At 40.0% G+C, this 16,711-nt stretch overlaps 1 protein-coding gene and 1 long non-coding RNA gene across 7 annotated transcripts in view; one reads left to right on the forward strand and one right to left on the reverse strand.

Annotated features, from left to right (window-relative positions):
• OSBPL6 (oxysterol binding protein like 6) overlaps window positions 1–16,711 on the reverse strand; it is a 221,237-nt gene that overhangs the window by 100,526 nt on the left and 104,000 nt on the right. The window lies entirely within an intron of this gene.
• On the forward strand, window positions 7,228–12,192 carry LOC129646222 (uncharacterized). The gene is made up of 3 exons (XR_008711778.1): window positions 7,228–7,376; window positions 7,491–7,723; window positions 12,002–12,192. It is a non-coding gene; the product is annotated as an uncharacterized LOC129646222 (long non-coding RNA).

Consider the following 16,711-nt stretch of genomic DNA (forward strand, 5'->3'; position numbering starts at 1 on the left):
AATGAATGACAGAATCAAATGAAAATCAACCAGGAAAAAAAAAAGATTTCATTTAAGTACCTGGTTACAAAATACACACACACACACACACACACACACACACACACACGTAGCTTCATTTTTAAGTTAAACAAGCCAATCTGAAAAGAATACACACTGTATAATTCCATTTACATGACAAAGGCAAAACTATGGAGACAGAAGAAAGATCACTGGCTGCACGAAGTGGAGCATGAAGGATTTTTAGGGCAGTTAAACTCTTCTGTATGACGCTATAATGGTCAACATAAAACACGTTTGTCAAAACCCATAGACTGCCAAGACCAAGAGCGAACCCTACAGTAAACTCTGGACTCGTCAGTATAGGTCCACTGATTAAACTGCTCTGGGGTGGGACACTGATAATGGGCGAGGCTATGTGTTTGTGGGGGGTGGGGGAACTCTGTGCTTTCTGCTCAATTTTGCTGCGAACCTAACCGATATTAAAGAACAGCTTTCAATTTTAAAATTTATTTTAAAAATTTAAAATATATTTTATTTTATATTTTTTATGCCTATAAAGTTGTGGCGCATGAGTTCAGTTGCTCTAAGGCAGGTGGGATCTTCCCAGATCAGGAATGGAACCCATGTCTCCTTCATTGGCAGACAGATTCTTTACCACTGAGCTACCAGGGAAGCCCATAATCTCTGTTATGCTCTAATATAATAATGGCTTTATTTGAGAAATGTAACTTGAGCTGAGGTATTCTCTACTTGGGATACATGTCCCTAGATTTAATAATTATATATTCTTTCTAATCTAGTTTTAATTTTGTACTTGGCACAAAATTTATATTCTAGGAACATGGAAAGTTATTTCCTCCTATTTTAGGTTTTGTTGAGCTTGGGGCATCATGATGCATTGAACTGTTCTCAGAACTTCCAAAAATTGTTAATCATAAAGAGATTAGGGAATACTTCCTTATTCTGAAGAACCAATACCTTTTATACTCTTTCCCCAAGCAATCCTTCTTCTTTGGACATCTTCTAATTGATAAAACAAACAGCCTTTCAGAAAATTCTCAATGAGTTAAAAAAAAAAAAAAAAAAAATATATATATATATATATATATTATTTGAGGTTGGAGTCCTAAAAAAAAGATCACCTACCTCCTTCCCAGCTTTCTCTATCATGTCAGAGGAAAATACCAATAAAAATATCAGGCTCTTACCACATGCCAGGCCTGTGTGCCAAGCACTTTCCATACATTCTCAGGAACTCTCTTGTTACTCGTAGTACACAGATGAAAAACGTAGGGCTGAGGAAGTTTATTAAACAGAGTCCTCATGGTGGTTTTCGAATCTATTTGACATCAAAGCCCATGCAACAAATTCTTTCACCACTGTTTACATGTAACCTGGGCTTCCCAGGTGGTGCCTGCCAGTGCAGGAGACATGAGAGATGTGGGTTTAATCCGTGGGTCGGGAGGATCCCCTGGAGAAGGGCACGGCCACCCACTCTGGTATTGCTGCCTGGAGAATCCCAAGGACAGAGGAGCCTGGTGGGCTATGGCCCACAGGGTCTCAAAGAGTTGGACACAGCTGAGCACACATACACGAGCAACAATCAGCCTGGCGGTACTGCTGATGACACAATACACGTTTACAGAGGTTCCTGGCCTGGGTTCATTAAAGGTTTAGGGTATTCTTTAAACCCCAGGGAAGATCTGAAAAGTGTGCATTTTATACTACTCAGGAGCTATTCAACAGTTTTCAGTAGATTATCAAACAGCTAAAATAGTACATCCTTGGGGGTTCATATTTCTAAAAGCATTGTCATTAGTACAGGTTTAAAAAAAAAACATGGGGTACTTCCCTGGTGGTCCCATGGTTAAGTATCTGCCCGCCAGTGCAGGGGACTCGGGTAGATCCCTGGTCGTGGAGAATTCCACATGTCCAGGAGCAAATAAGTCCATGTGCCATAACTAACGAGCCTATACTCTAGAACCCTCGAACCACGACTACTGAGCTGCGTGACGCAACTACTGAAGTCTGAGTGTCTGCCTAGAGGCTGTGCGACAAGAGAAGGTGCTGCAATGAGAAGTCATCACTGCAACTAGAGAGGAGGCCCCACTCTCTGCAACTAGAGAAAAGTCCATGCACGGCAATGAGGACCCAGCACAGCCAAAAAGATAAATAAAGAAAGAACTTTAAAAAAATGGCACAAAAGGCGTACAACATATTTAATATAATGAAATCACAAGACATTTGATCCTGATGGGAGCATATGCCATGGACATTCCTGACAAGGCCACTTTGATACCATCACTTGATAATTTTACCAGTGCTAAATTTTCAAGAATTTTGCCAGCTACTTTTTCCTTCATTATTTGGTTTCTGAGCCTTGCTAATCTGTTTTGAAAGGAAGCTTGGTAATGTCATAATTTATATTTTAATGGAAAAAATAATATTATGAAATGTTTCCCATGACTGCTAATAGGTACTGAATGAGAGCTTTTTGGTAATAACAGGAAACATCAAAGATGTTCGCCTCTGCTTTGTGACCTTGAATCATGATTCATAAATCCAAGTGTGTAAACTCTTGCTGAGGCACCAAATGACATGAGTGCTGGGCTCATGTCCCGTTCTCCAGAGCAATTTCCTGTCAAAGCAAGTTTCCGTACTGAGTTGAGGTATGCTAAAGAACTGGCTAAAGCACACAAAATGGCTTAGATTAAAACGTTCCTGAATTAACTCTGGTGCATTGCTACTGGGAAGGCAGAACTGGTGTAACTGCCACTGAATGTGGTAGGGTGGCTCCCTAGAAAATTAAAAACAGAATTACCATATGATTCAATAATTCCAATTCAGGGTATCTGCCCAAAAGAACTGAGAGCAGCAACTGGAACTGAGATATGTATTCCCATATTCGTAACATCATTATTCATAATAGCCAGAAGCTAGAAGCAATTCAAGAGTTCATCAATAAATGGATAAAATGTGGAATATTCATACAGGCATAACTCAGAGATACTGCAGGATCATGACCTGCATGACATCATCTAGACCATGGCAATACAGTGAGTCACATGAATTTTTGGTTTCCCAGGGTATAGAAAAATTATGTTTACATTATACTGCAGTCTATTAAGTGCGCAATAGCACTGTGTCTTGGGCTTCCCTATTGGCTCAGCCGGTAAAGAATCTGCCTGCAATGCAGGACACCCTGGTTTGATTCCTGGGTCAGGAAGAACCCCTGGAGAAGGGATAGGCTACCCACTCCACTATTCATGGGCTTCCCTGGTGGCTCAGATGGTGAAGAACCTGACTGCAATGTGGGAGACCTGGGTTCAATCCCTGGGTTGGGAAGATCCCCTCGAGGAGAGCATGGCAACTCACTCCAGTATTCTTCCCTGGATAATTCCCATGGATAGAGGACCCTGGCGGGCTCTAGTCCATGGGGCCACAAAGAATTGGACACAACTGAGCGACTAAGCACAGCACGGCACTATGTCTAAAAGAAAGTGTATCCCTTAATTTAAAAATACAAAATAAAAACCAATTACAATATTAACATTAAAGATCATTGATCACAGACCACCATAACAAATCTAATAGTTATGGAAAACTTTGAAACACTGTGAGAATTACCAAGAGGCAACACAGAAACATGAAGTGAGCAAATGCTATTGGAAAAATGGCACCAATAGCCTTGCTCCATGCAGGATTGTCACAAACCTTCAATTTGTAAAAGACACAGTATCTGCAAAGCACAATAAAGTCAAGTGATATAAAGTACTGTGTGTCTGCAGAATGAAATATTATTCAACCTTCAAAAGGAAGGAAATTCTGACACATGCTACAATATGGATGAAACTTGAAGAGGTTATGCTAAGTGATACGAACTGGGCACAAAAGGACCCATATGGTATGATTCTATCTGGTAGAGTACTACATGAAATGCTTAGAGTAGTCAAGTGAATAGAGAGAGAAAGCAGAAGAGTGGTTGCCATGGTCTATGAGGCAAGGGAAATGGAGTTAGTGTTTAATAGGTACGGGGTCCCTGTTCGGAAGATGAAAGAGTTCTCGCGATAGAAAATGGTTTGTCTAAGTCCCTTTGGGCTGCTATAACTAAGTACTGGGTGGCTTATAACCAAAAGCACTGATTTCTCCCAGTTCTGAAGGCTGGGAAGTCTATGATTGCAGCACTGGAAGACACTCTTCTAGCGCACAGTTGGCTCTCTTCTCACCGTGTCCTCAGATGGTAGAAGGAGGCAAGGGATCTCTCTGGGTTTCTTATAAGGGAACTAATTCCATTCATGACTCAATCATCTCTCAAAGGCCCACCGCCTAATACCATCACCTTAGGGATTAGGGTTTCAACCCTAATTTTAGGGAGCACACAAACATCCAGACCTGACATGAGTGTGGTTATCTTCAGACACACTGTGTGCATAACTGATCATACAAGAACATTTTTTATTTTTGTAAAATATACATAAAATAACTTACAGGACTTTTATTACAAGGGTTTTTTTTGTTATTTTTGATTCTTTGGGAATCAACAATATATATATAAAATGAATATTTTACATAGTGGGGGTGATGGTTACAGAACAATGTGAATGCATTTAATGCCACTGAAATGCATGGTTAAAAATGATTAAAATGGTAAATTTTATGTATATTCTGCAACAATAAAAATGTCCTTGTATGATCACTGTGGGGCTTCCCAGATGGTGCTAGTGGTAAAGAACCTGCCTGTCAATGCAGGACAAATAAGAGACACGAGTTCAATCCCTGGGTTGGGAAGATCCCCGGCGAAGGGCACAGCAACTCACTCCAGTATTCTTGCCTGGAGAATCCCATGGACAGCGGAGTCTGACAGGCTATTGTCCATAAGGTCACACAGAGTTGGACACAACTGAAGCAACTTAGTATACATGCACATAAGAAAATATAATCAACTATAATTACTTTTATAGTATGCAGGCATTAACTTTACATTATTTTGTGCTCAGGTTTCATTTTCTTTATAAAAGTTTTCCTAATCTACTTGAGAAAATTGTCACTTCAATCTGTATTATAATATTTCTATACATATGCATATATATTGAACACACACTGCACTGTGTGTATTTGTATTGATCCTGCACAATCTTCGAGGGTGGGGACTATGTCACTTTCAACATTATAGTCTGATGTCACAGGCCACAAAATGCACTCAGATTATTTACTGGGCTTATCATTATATAGTTAAGACTTAAAGCCTCCGTTCTACACATTAAGTACAGTTGACTATGCACACAGTCTGCCTGAAGATAACCACCCTCACAGCAGTTATTTGATTTTATTATATTTGCCCAAAGATAATTCAAAATAACCCAAGTGATTTGCAGACTGGAGTTCCCTATCTGTTCATCAGTCAGCTAGAGAGAAGGACTGTACAAAGTTCAACACTCCCTGGAGAAAACCTCCTGGTTGTCCTAAAAAAAGACCCACCAGGCTGCTAATGGTGCTCTAGAGGCCCGGAGCATTATTACGCGCTGTTCTCCCAGGTGCAGAGTTGTACATTAGAAGGTGGAATGGAGGCAGCAGTATCATTCTTCCAAAGCACTGCCTGATAGGCTAGGTTGGGCACACAGTTACTCTACCTGCCACCTACCTAATGTACTACCCATTATCTTCCCAATAACAGATATTTCAGACGGCTTCAGCAGCATTTTTAAAAACTGGTACCCCTCCAGAATACCATTGTTTATGCAGACCTTTACCCATATCTCAGATTGCCTATAATTAAATTTTCCTTGCGCTGAGCATTCAGCATGAATGTTGGTTTCAATCACTGCTCATTCATTGTTACAAGAGGGAAGAAACAGCTGGCAATAACCAAAGATCTACTGCCAGGCCTAGCTTCTTCCGCCTGTGAATGCAATTCCCTGGAGTGTCCCAATCTCTGCACACATCTAGTGGTTACTGGAGCAGGCTTACACGGGCTCAGGAGCCAACAGGACACACCTCTCCCCAGCTCAGCCTCCAGAGACATAACCCCTGGAAACCGGGTTTAGCCACGGTGGGAGTATGGACGCCATACAAATCAGTGCCTTTTTTCTGAGAGCTGAGTTTTAAACATTTATCTGTATACCGTGGAAAAACTGTAACTGAGTGGTTAGTGAATCCAGTTGAAAACACAGTGAGTGGAAGTTTAAGGAATTCAAAAAAAAGGCCTAAAATGTCACTTGATATTGAATTGTGATGAAGAAAGGCTACTGTTCCACCAGATTTTAAGTTTGGGAGATGTCAGTGCTATCTAAACAAAGGTTTTGAAAAGTGGTGTCAGGAACATGCCACCTGGGAACTTATTCCAAATTCAGTCTTTTTTTTTTTTTTAATTGATGTACAATTGGTTTACAATTTTGCATCAGTTTCAGGTGCACAGCAGAGCAATTCAGTACTTTTACAGATTATATTCCACTGGGGTTTCCCTGGCGGTGCTAGTAGTAAAAAACCTGCCTGCCAATGCAGGAGACATAAGAAATACAGCTTTGATCCCTGGGTTGGGAAGATCCCCTGGAGGAGGGCATGGCAATCCACTCCAGTATTTTTGTCTGAAGAATCACAAGGACAGAGGAGCCTGGTGGGCTACAGTCCATATAGTCGCATAGAGTCAAACATGACTGAAGTGACTTAGCACAGCACACATAGGTTATTATAAGATAATGGATATAATTCTCTATTCTATGTAGTAAATCCTTGTTGCTTATCTATTCTATATATAGCAATTTGTACCTGTTAATCCTATAGCATTGGTTTGTCCGTCCCCCTCTTCCCTCTCCCTTTTGGTAACCCAAGTTTGTTTTCCATATCTGTGAGTCTGCTTCTGTTTCATATATGCAGGTATTTGTATTATTTCTTAGATCCCACACAGAAGTGATATCATACAGTATTTGTCTTTCTGTATGACTTAACTTCACCAAGCATAATATTCTCTAGGTCCGTCTATGTTGCTACAAATGGCAATATTTCATTATTTATGGCTGAGTAATATTCCAGTTGATGCATGCACACACACACACACACACACACACTTCTTAATCCAACTGTCTGTTGATGGGCACTTGAGTTGCTTCCATGTCTTGGTTAATTATATGTGTTGGAGTGCATGTCACGATTTAGTGTTTTTGTTTTTTTCCAGATACCCAGGAATAGAATTTCCAAATGAAATTCTAATGAAATTTTCAATGAAATTCATCCATACCAATGAACCAAATACTCTGAGGCTCAAGACTCTGTTTTAACAAACCTGTAACTACACAGCAGGTGTAGATGCTTACCAACGGGGCCCTGCTCCTCACAGGGCATAATTATACAGCATTAGACACAGATTCACTCCCAAGGTAAAGACCGAAACCTCAAAAATGAAGGGATTTTAAAGATTTTTCCTGCAAAGTTTAAAAAAATAATAATAATTTTAAATGATAACTAAAGTATATATATTTTAATATTTCTAGAAATGGACTTTATGTTACAAAACTATTTCTGAAAACTTCATCAAGCTCATGGAAAAATTTTACTACAAAACAGTACCTCCATCTATGAATAAAAAAGAAAATAAAGCAAAAAGCTCTATCATGAACCAACAAGACTTTGTTGTCTACTAATCCTTGGGATTGCAAAATTTCTTGGATTCCAGATTCAGAAACAGAAAGACATAATCCAGTCACTGCCATTGACTAGAACGGAGGTCAGTAAACTTTTTATGTAAGGGTCTGGCATATATACAACCTCATTGCAGCTATTCAACACTACCATTGTTCAGTAGTTCCCCCTTATGCATGGTTTTGATTTCTGATATTTCAGTTATCCATGGTCAACCATGATCTGAAAAATATTAAATGGAAAATTTCAGAAATAATTCATTTACCTTAAACTGCATGCCATTCTGAGCAGTGTGATAAAATCTCCTGCCGTCCTGCTCTGTCCTGCCCAGGTCATGCATCATGTCTGTGTCGAGCATATCCCACCTATGAATCACTGAGTAGCTGTCTGGGTTATCAGATCATTGGCTGTAGTATCACAGTCTTTGTGTTCAACTAACCCTTATTTGACTTAATACTGGCCCCAAAATGCAAGAGTAGTGATGCTGGCAATTCAGATCTGCCAAAGAGAAGCCGTAACGTCTTGCCTTTAAGTGAAAAGGTGAAAGTTCTTGACTCAATAAGTAAAGGAAAAAACTGTATGTGGAAGTTGATAAGATCTACAGTAAGAATGACTCTTCTATCTGTGAAACTGTAAAGAACAAAAAAGAAATTTGTGCTAGTTTTGTTATCATACCTCAAACTGCAAAAGTTAGGGCCACAGTGCGTAGTGCTTAGTTAAGATGGAAAAGGCATTACATTTGTATAATATTTTGAAAGAGACCAAATCCACATAACTTTTATTATAGTATATTGTTATAACTGTTCTATTTTATTATTATTAATCTCTTACTGTGCCTAATTATAAGTAAAACTTTATCACAGGTATGTATAATTAAGAAAAAACAGTATATAGTGGGTTCAGCCCTATCCACAGTTTTGAGCATCCACTGAGAGTCTTGGAATCCATCTCATGGATAAAGGGGGATTACAGTAGTTGGAAAGGAGCCATAGACAATATGTACCTGAATAAGCATAGCTTGTTCCAGTAAAACTTTATTTACAAAGCAAGACTGCAAGCTTGTGGGCTATAATTTGTTTACTCCTGAACCAGATTTTGAACAATCAGGAAGCATTCTTGGGACCAGATACTACAGAGTACTTTCAAAGATTATAGATTACCAAAGAGTTTCCCATGGCAGGTCTGTTAATCTGTACTAAAGAATCCACCTGCCAATGCAGGAGACGCAAGAGACACAGATTCAATCCATGGATCGGAAAGATCCACTGGAGTAGTAAATGGCACCCAAGTCCAGTATTCTTGCCTAGAGAATCTCAAGGACAGAGGAGCCTGGTGAGCTACAGTCCATGGGCCACAAAGAGTTGGACACGACTGAACGACTGAACACACACACAGTTGGCAAAGTTATTTATAAAGAAGATATTGAATTTACTAGCTTCTTGCCAACTTCAGATTTTTCTATTTCCTCTAACATGTGAAAGTGTGAGTAGCTCAGTCGCGTCCGACTCCTTGTGACACTATGGACTGTACCCGCCAGGCTCCTCTGTCCATGGAATTCTCCAGGTGAGAACAGTGGAGTGGGTAGCCGTTCCCTTCTCCAGGGGATCCTCCCGACCTGTTGACTGAACTTGGGTCTCCTGTACTGCTGGCAGATTCTTTACCATCTGAGTTACCAGGAATGCCACCAACATGTGAAAAAAAAAGGTACTTTATGCTTAGAAATACATGAATTGAAAAACACTAATAAAACAAAGTCTAGAGAAGACTGTTTTGATCAGAGGAAACTTTTACTTCTGATGCCAGGTTTATTAAAAGCCACATGTGAAAAAGATTTGCTAATCTCCACCTGAAGGATAACATCCTAAGTAGTCGAAGAATATTTTAAGAAAATGAATAAATTTTTTAACAAAAGGAAAAATGTAAACTAACTCTATTTGCAAAGTTTGTTAAGTTTATAAAACTTAAGAAGGTAAAAATAAACATGAAAAGGGGAAAAATTTGTTTAGTTTAAAAATGAGTGGTGAGACAAAATCTATACAAGGGCATTCAAGTAACAAATTCTCAGCACCCACCATTCTCCTTGCAGACCCCTCCTATATAGTCTGGATTCCTCATCTTTGCCACACTATACTTTAGTATAAATTTTGGTATAAATTTTCACCAGTTTTTCCTTTTAAATGTTTTATTCTAGAATAATTTTAGATTTTTAGAAAAGGTACAAATACAGTACAGAGTTCCCCCAAACCCAGGACTTCCTTCGGTATTCAGAACCTGACAAAACAAGAGATCTTCATTTGAAAGTTCAGTTCAACAATTTACAGTGTCAGTTGAAAAGAAAATTAGACATCTGAAAATAAATTCAAATGCCAAATGTGTAGTTATTGTCTAAATAAATTGTAAAGTACTTTCAAATTTAGTTTTCTTAATATGAAAGTTTAGTCGGCAAATCACCCTTTGGTTCTCAGCTTCTGTCACCTCAAATAGGCATATGCCCTGTCACTTTCTGCGTGACACTCTTTCATTTCCTTCACAGCACTTATCTCACTCAGTAGTTACAGTATTTGTTTATTGGCTTTTTATCTATCCCCAGAGACTTCCCTTGTTGTGTTTCCCGCTTCTTGTTATAATCTCTGCACTTAGAACAGTGCCTGTGTACACTGAGTAGAGACACTCAGTAGACTTTGCTGGATGAATGAACGAATACATGAGCAAACACTAGATATGGCAGGGGTGATAAGAGGCATGTGATAAAAGACACATCTATTTAAATTGCCATTGTTTCTGAAACTTCTGTCTTTTACCACCAGCCATATACAGCTGAAGTTTTGGGGAGACTATCTGTTAGTCTACCATCTGTGTAACCACTGCTTACCGAGACAAAATCTAGAAATGTTACTTCCAACAAATCCTTGTAGTCTGAAAGCCAAAGCTTTCAAAGCAGATCTGTATTGTTGGTTCACTGCACTCAGGACTTCCTGGCATTATTCATTAGATGTGAAAAGTCAATTTAAAAAAACATTTAAATCACCCTTAGACTAACTAAAGTCTAATTAATCATCTTTCTGTACCTAAAAATATGTTTGGAAAAAAACTCAAAAATACTGGATTCCAACCTTATGGAGGGTTGGAAATGAGACATTTTGAGAAGACAGGTGAAAACAGACAAATGGTGAGTGGAAAAAAAAAACTCTCCTTTTTCCCGCCTACTGTCTATCCCTCAGCTTCAAGTTCAAGGAATCACCTGGCTGTAGGAAAAAGAAAGGAAGGATAGACAGGTGGCAGGAAGGAAGGACAGATGGCAGGAAGGAAGGGAGAGGCAACTAGCTAGTCCTGCATTCTCTATGAACACTTACATTTCTCCCAAGATCAAATATTACCAAATGTGTCCCCAAATCAAAGCACTTGATCCCTTTACTGAGCAAGGAAAAAGAAAGTCATTCTAAGATAAGCATCCGTAAAATATCCATTTATCAGATAAAAAGAAGCAAGAAGAACAAAAATGCAGTGGCACTTGCAGACTATTTAGAGTATTTATTTTTCTTCTCTTTCTGGACCTGCACTATAATGAAGGGTAGACACTAATAAGTGCATCAATGCAGCACAAATTGATCCACCGTCCAAAGAGTACAATAATCCCACTGTCACTTCCGGAACCTCTCCTGCTGAAGATGTAATGAGTTGCAAATAACTCGAATTATTGGTGGACTAAAGATTTAATAGACTAAATCTCACTGCCAAGAAACATATCAACATCAATACCAAAAATGGAGGTGAAAGAAATTCAGTTTTTGACCACATACATAAATTTTGGAAGCTCAAATATAATGATAATGATAAAAGATATATAAAATTCTACATTTTTTCTCTCTACAAAAATAGAACAATTATTAGTAGCAATGCTGAGATTATTCCTCTGAGAAGAGATACAAATATAAAATCACATAATATTACAACTCCATAAGGTTAACTTGAAAAATTCAGTGTCAACTTATAATTTTTTATTTTAAAAAATATATATTTCTGCCTCTGTTTCCTAAAAAGGCCTGGAAACACTGACAACCGATAAGAATGAATACCCTTAATGCCCAGACTGTAGTTTCTAAATTCCATTTTCTACTAAAAGGAACCAGAGCTCCTTGTAATAACTGATATAACTGATTCTTAGATTGGGCTACAAAGTAAACAAGAGGAGCTTAAAGTATCCCTTTGAACCAAAAAGCGGGGGTCAAAAAACCTAATAGGGCATGGCTCCCTTTGGGATGTTCTTTATCTTGATCCGGGTGCCGATTATATGGGAATACTGAGTTTGTGCAAACTCACTGTGACCCACTTATGATGGACTCTCTTTTCCATGTATTTACAGGAACCAATCTCAAGGGGTCCCAAAGGACAAAGTTTTTATTTGAGCATACTGAAAAAAAGAAAAAGTCACTACAACTCATCAAAATATACTCTTAAAATCCATGAATTTACAATGATCCTCAAGAAAAAAAAGGAATTCTACCCCTAAAAGAACAAAGAAATATCTTTGATCACCTTTTAAAGAGAGAAGCCAAGTGGAATGGTATCAATACTGCCAGTTCTCGTTGGATATTCTCTCCATTTCTCCTACCTGAGGGAGAAGTCTTGTGATCTTCATAACAGGTAAAAGGGAGCAAACATCAACTGTCTTGCTGTACCAGAACTGAGCACTCTTTCTCTTCTTCCAGTTTTTGCCTACGTCATATTTGTTGACTGGTTAGCTGATTTACGGGCTTCGCTTGTGGCTCAGGGCTTCCCTTGTGGCTCAGCTGGTAAAGAATCCACCTGCAATGTGGGAGACCTGGGTTCGATCCCTGAGTTGGGAAGATCTCCTGGAGAAGGGAAAGGCTACCTACTCCAGTATTCTGGCCTGGAGAATTCCATGGACTGCACAGTGCTGAGCGACTGAACTGGGAACTGAGAGACTGCGTGTAGTGTGTGGGGTCACCGAGTTGGACATGACTGAGCGACTTTCACTCACTAGCTGATTTACTGGGTTTACCATTTTCACATTCCAACAGATTTTATATGTCAGTAATGACTCTTAAGCACTTTGGTTCCATTCTTCTGGTCCTAGTTGTCCTTTCCTCAGGGAGTTAAGGAAAGTGGAATGTGGAACTAATAACAGGAATGCCAAGGAAAAAGAGATAAAGGGGCTTTCTGAAAGCATTTATGAACATACCTGTTGTTATTGTTCAGTGGCTACGTCCTGTCTGACTCTTTGTGACCCCACGAACTGCAGCACCCCAGGCTTCCCTGTCCTTCACCATCTCCTGGAGTTTGCTCAAACTCATGTCCATTGAGTCGGTGATGCCATCCAACCATCTCATCCTCTGTTGTCCCCTTCTTCTCCTGCCCTCAATCTTCCCCAGCACAAGGGTCTTTTCCAATGAGTTGGCTCTTTGCATCAGGTGGCCAAAGTTTTGGAGCTTCAGTTTCAGCATCAGTCCTTCCAATGAATATTCAGGACTGATTTCCTTTAGGATAGACTGGTTTGATCCTCTTGCTGTAATAGGCACTCTCAAGAGTCTTCTTCAGAACCATAGTTAGTTCGAAAGCATCAACTCTTTGGCACTCAGCCTTCTTTATGGTTCATGGTTTATCCAACTCTTACATCCACACATGACTACTGGAAAGACCATAGCTTTGACTATATGGACCTTTGTTGGCAAAGAGATGTCTCTGCTTTTTAATATGCTGTATAGGTTTGTCATAGCTTTCCTTCCAAAGAGCAAGCTTCTTTTAATTTCATGGCTGTAGCACTATCTGCAGTGATTTTCACTTCAGTTCAGTTCAGTCGCTCAGTCGTGTCCGACTCTTTGCAACCCCATGAATCGCAGCACGCCAGGCCTCCCTGTCCATCACCAACTCCCGGAGTTCACCCAGACTCACGTTCATCGAGTCAGTGATGCCATCCAGCCATCTCATCCTCTCCCCCTTCTCCTCCTGCCCCCAATCCCTCCCAGCATCAGAGTCTTTTCCAATGAGTCAACTCTTCGCATGAGGTGGCCAAAGTACTGGACTTTCAGCTTTAGCATCATTCCTTCCAAAGAAATCCCAGGGCTGATCTCCTTCAGAATGGACTGGTTGGATCTCCTTGCAGTCCAAGGGACTCTCAAGAGTCTTCTCCAGCACCACAGTTCAAAAGCATCAATTCTCTGGCGCTCAGCTTTCTTCACAGTCCAACTCTCACATCCATACATGACCAATGGAAAAACCATAGCCTTGACTAGATGGACCTTTGTTGGCAGAGTAATGTCTCTGCTTTTCCATATGCTATCTAGGTTGGTCATAACTTTCCTTCCAAGGAGTAAGCATCTTTTAATTTCATGGCTGCAGTCACCATCTGCAATGATTTTGGAGCCCAGAAAAATAAAGTCTGCCACTGTTTCCACTGTTTCCCCCATCTACTTGCCATGAAGTGATGGGATGGAATGCCATGATCTTAGTTTTTTGAATGTTAAGTTTTAAGCTGGAGAGTTTTTCACTCTCCTTTTTCACCTTCATCAAGAGGCTCTTTAATTCCTCTTCGCTTTCTATTAGGGTGGTGAGTGTGAAAGTCATTCGGTCATATCCGACTCTTTGTGACCCCATGGACTACACAGTCTATAGAATTCTCCAGGCCAGAATACTGGAATGGGTAGCCTTTCCCTTCTCCTGGGGATCTTCCCAACCCAGGGATTGACCCCAGTCATCTGCATATCTGAGGCTGTTGACTATACATGGATACACACTAACTACAAAAGAGGAATGGAAACAAACCCCTTTACCTAAGGAAATGAGATGCCACTTACCTGCTTTTTCTTTTTAAGAAGAGTTTAATTTCTTTCTTATGTAGTCAAGTCACAAGTCACAAATGTGTGGAAACAAATTTCCAGGTACTTTAGTACCATAAACTTAACCTGACAGTCAAAGGGACTCATGTACATTTCATTTTCATGTATGGTGAAGTATCAAGAGATACTGGGCAAGACCTAAGAGATCCCATGAGATAAAGCAAAAGCAGTATAGCTGGAGGACAGTAAACTACCAGAAATCAAGATCCAGTCCCAGTGGCCTTCTTTCTTGTTTGCTTCAACATTAAAAATGAGTATTTTGAGACCTAAAATCTGCTCTAGTAAGAGGCACTTTGAAAAATGAGGTGCTGGGATAAGAACCACTGTTTTGGGATCAAGTCAGTTTCCCCCATTTGTAAACTATGATCAAATAAGTAATGTTTGCATTTAGCCAATGCAGAAAAAAAAGTACTATGCCCATAAGGGCCCTATAATTTAAAATGTGTTCATGGTTAAGGCTCTTTGCCAAGTCACTTCAGTCGTGTCCGACTCTGTGCGACCCCATAGACGGCAGCCCACCAGGCTCCCCCGTCCCTGGGATTCTCCAGGCAAGAACACTGGAGTGGGTTGCCATTTCCTTCTCCAATGCATGAAAGTGAAAAGTGAAAGTGAAGTCGCTCAGTTGTGTCCGACTCTTTGTGACCCCATGGACTGCAGCCTACCAAAAGTTTGATTCAATACCAAATTAAGAGGAACATTACAGCAAGTAATTTAGTCCCTAGCAATATACAGTGATCAAAGATGGGGAAAGAGAAATTTGTGATTAACTACAACCCACTGTGCTTGAAGATGTATCTGATTTTGACGGTGAGATTTCTCAGTAGATTTCTCATGTAGATGGCAGAGTATACAGCTCAGTGATTCACTCTGGTGTCCAGAATGAGTAATGGCCTAGATGATGGACTCAAAATCCTATAAGTTAAAGCGTGAGTCACTCAGTCATGTCCAACTCTTTATAACCCATGGACTGTAGCCTGCAGGGCTCCTCTGTCCATGGAATTCTGCAGGCAAGAATACTGGAGTGGTAGCAATCCTCTTCTCCAGGGGAACTTTCCAACCCTGGGATCAAACCTGGGTCTCCTGCATTGCATGCAGATTCTTTACCATCTGAGCCACCAGGGAAGCCCAAATGCCTATAGACGTCATTCAAAAAAAGCCAACCCAATGAATCACTTTCCCTCCCTGGACCAAAACAGTCAGATCAGGCAATGGAACCATCAGGCTGTGACACATCAGACTCTGAAATGACAACCTCGGGGCTGGCAAAAATGATTCAGGCCTTATCACCATGGAAATTAGATTTCCCAGCTAAGAACCATGGGCCATCTGGTTTTGTAAGTTTTCCTTCTTCATAGGCAAGTCTGGCAGGTGTTAGCTTCATCTCAGAAAATCATGATTCTCACAGTGCACAAATTTTATATAAATAATCAAATGCCAAAAGAGAAAGTGAATAAAGACTAAGAGAGTGTTATGTGTAATCTACAGGGGAGATGCTTCATGTAAGGAGAGAAGAAAGTGATCTTAGAGCAGAAATCTTACCTCAAAAGCCTTTAGACCAGGCAGGTAACATATAAGGCTGGTTATTTAAGACTTAGGGGAAGGTAAAGACTACCACATTTCAGTCCTTGAAATAGTAAAAAAGACCATATTTTTTAATCATCCAAGAGAAGCCAGGTGTGTGTGTGTGTGTGTGTATCTTATGTCAAGTATCCAGATTGCCCAATGTTGGCAATTAACTCAATTTTTAAAAATAAACTTCTATAGATTAAAAAAATTAAGCCTAAAATTTGGCCAGTAGGCCACCAGTTTGCAAGCTATGCTTTAGAATTTAACTTTAAATAATGCAATAAATAATAAGCAGAAAGCCCCCATTGTACCACCCCCACCACTGCTGCTGCTCTTGTGCCTCCAAGAAAATAAGGGTGTGAGTAGAGGATAAATACTGCAAAAGAGCCCCAAGACCAATGATGGTACATCCTCCCATTCTGGGGGTCCCTGACCTCAGAAAGTAGAAAGCTTCCTGTAACTGGGAGGGATGGGTCCAAACGGTGAAGACCCTGGGCCTAAAATGTCAAATAGCATATTTCAGGTGGCTCTGAAAACAATAACTGCAAATATCAAAGATGACAAGGGGCTCATAGTGAGCACTGATGGTATATTATTTATTTCAGCCTCATGTGCAAAAATAATACAATCAATTGTCTATTTATTCACTA

This window comes from Bubalus kerabau, chromosome 3, assembly GCF_029407905.1.
Source record: "Bubalus kerabau isolate K-KA32 ecotype Philippines breed swamp buffalo chromosome 3, PCC_UOA_SB_1v2, whole genome shotgun sequence".
Lineage (NCBI taxonomy): Eukaryota > Metazoa > Chordata > Mammalia > Artiodactyla > Bovidae > Bubalus > Bubalus kerabau.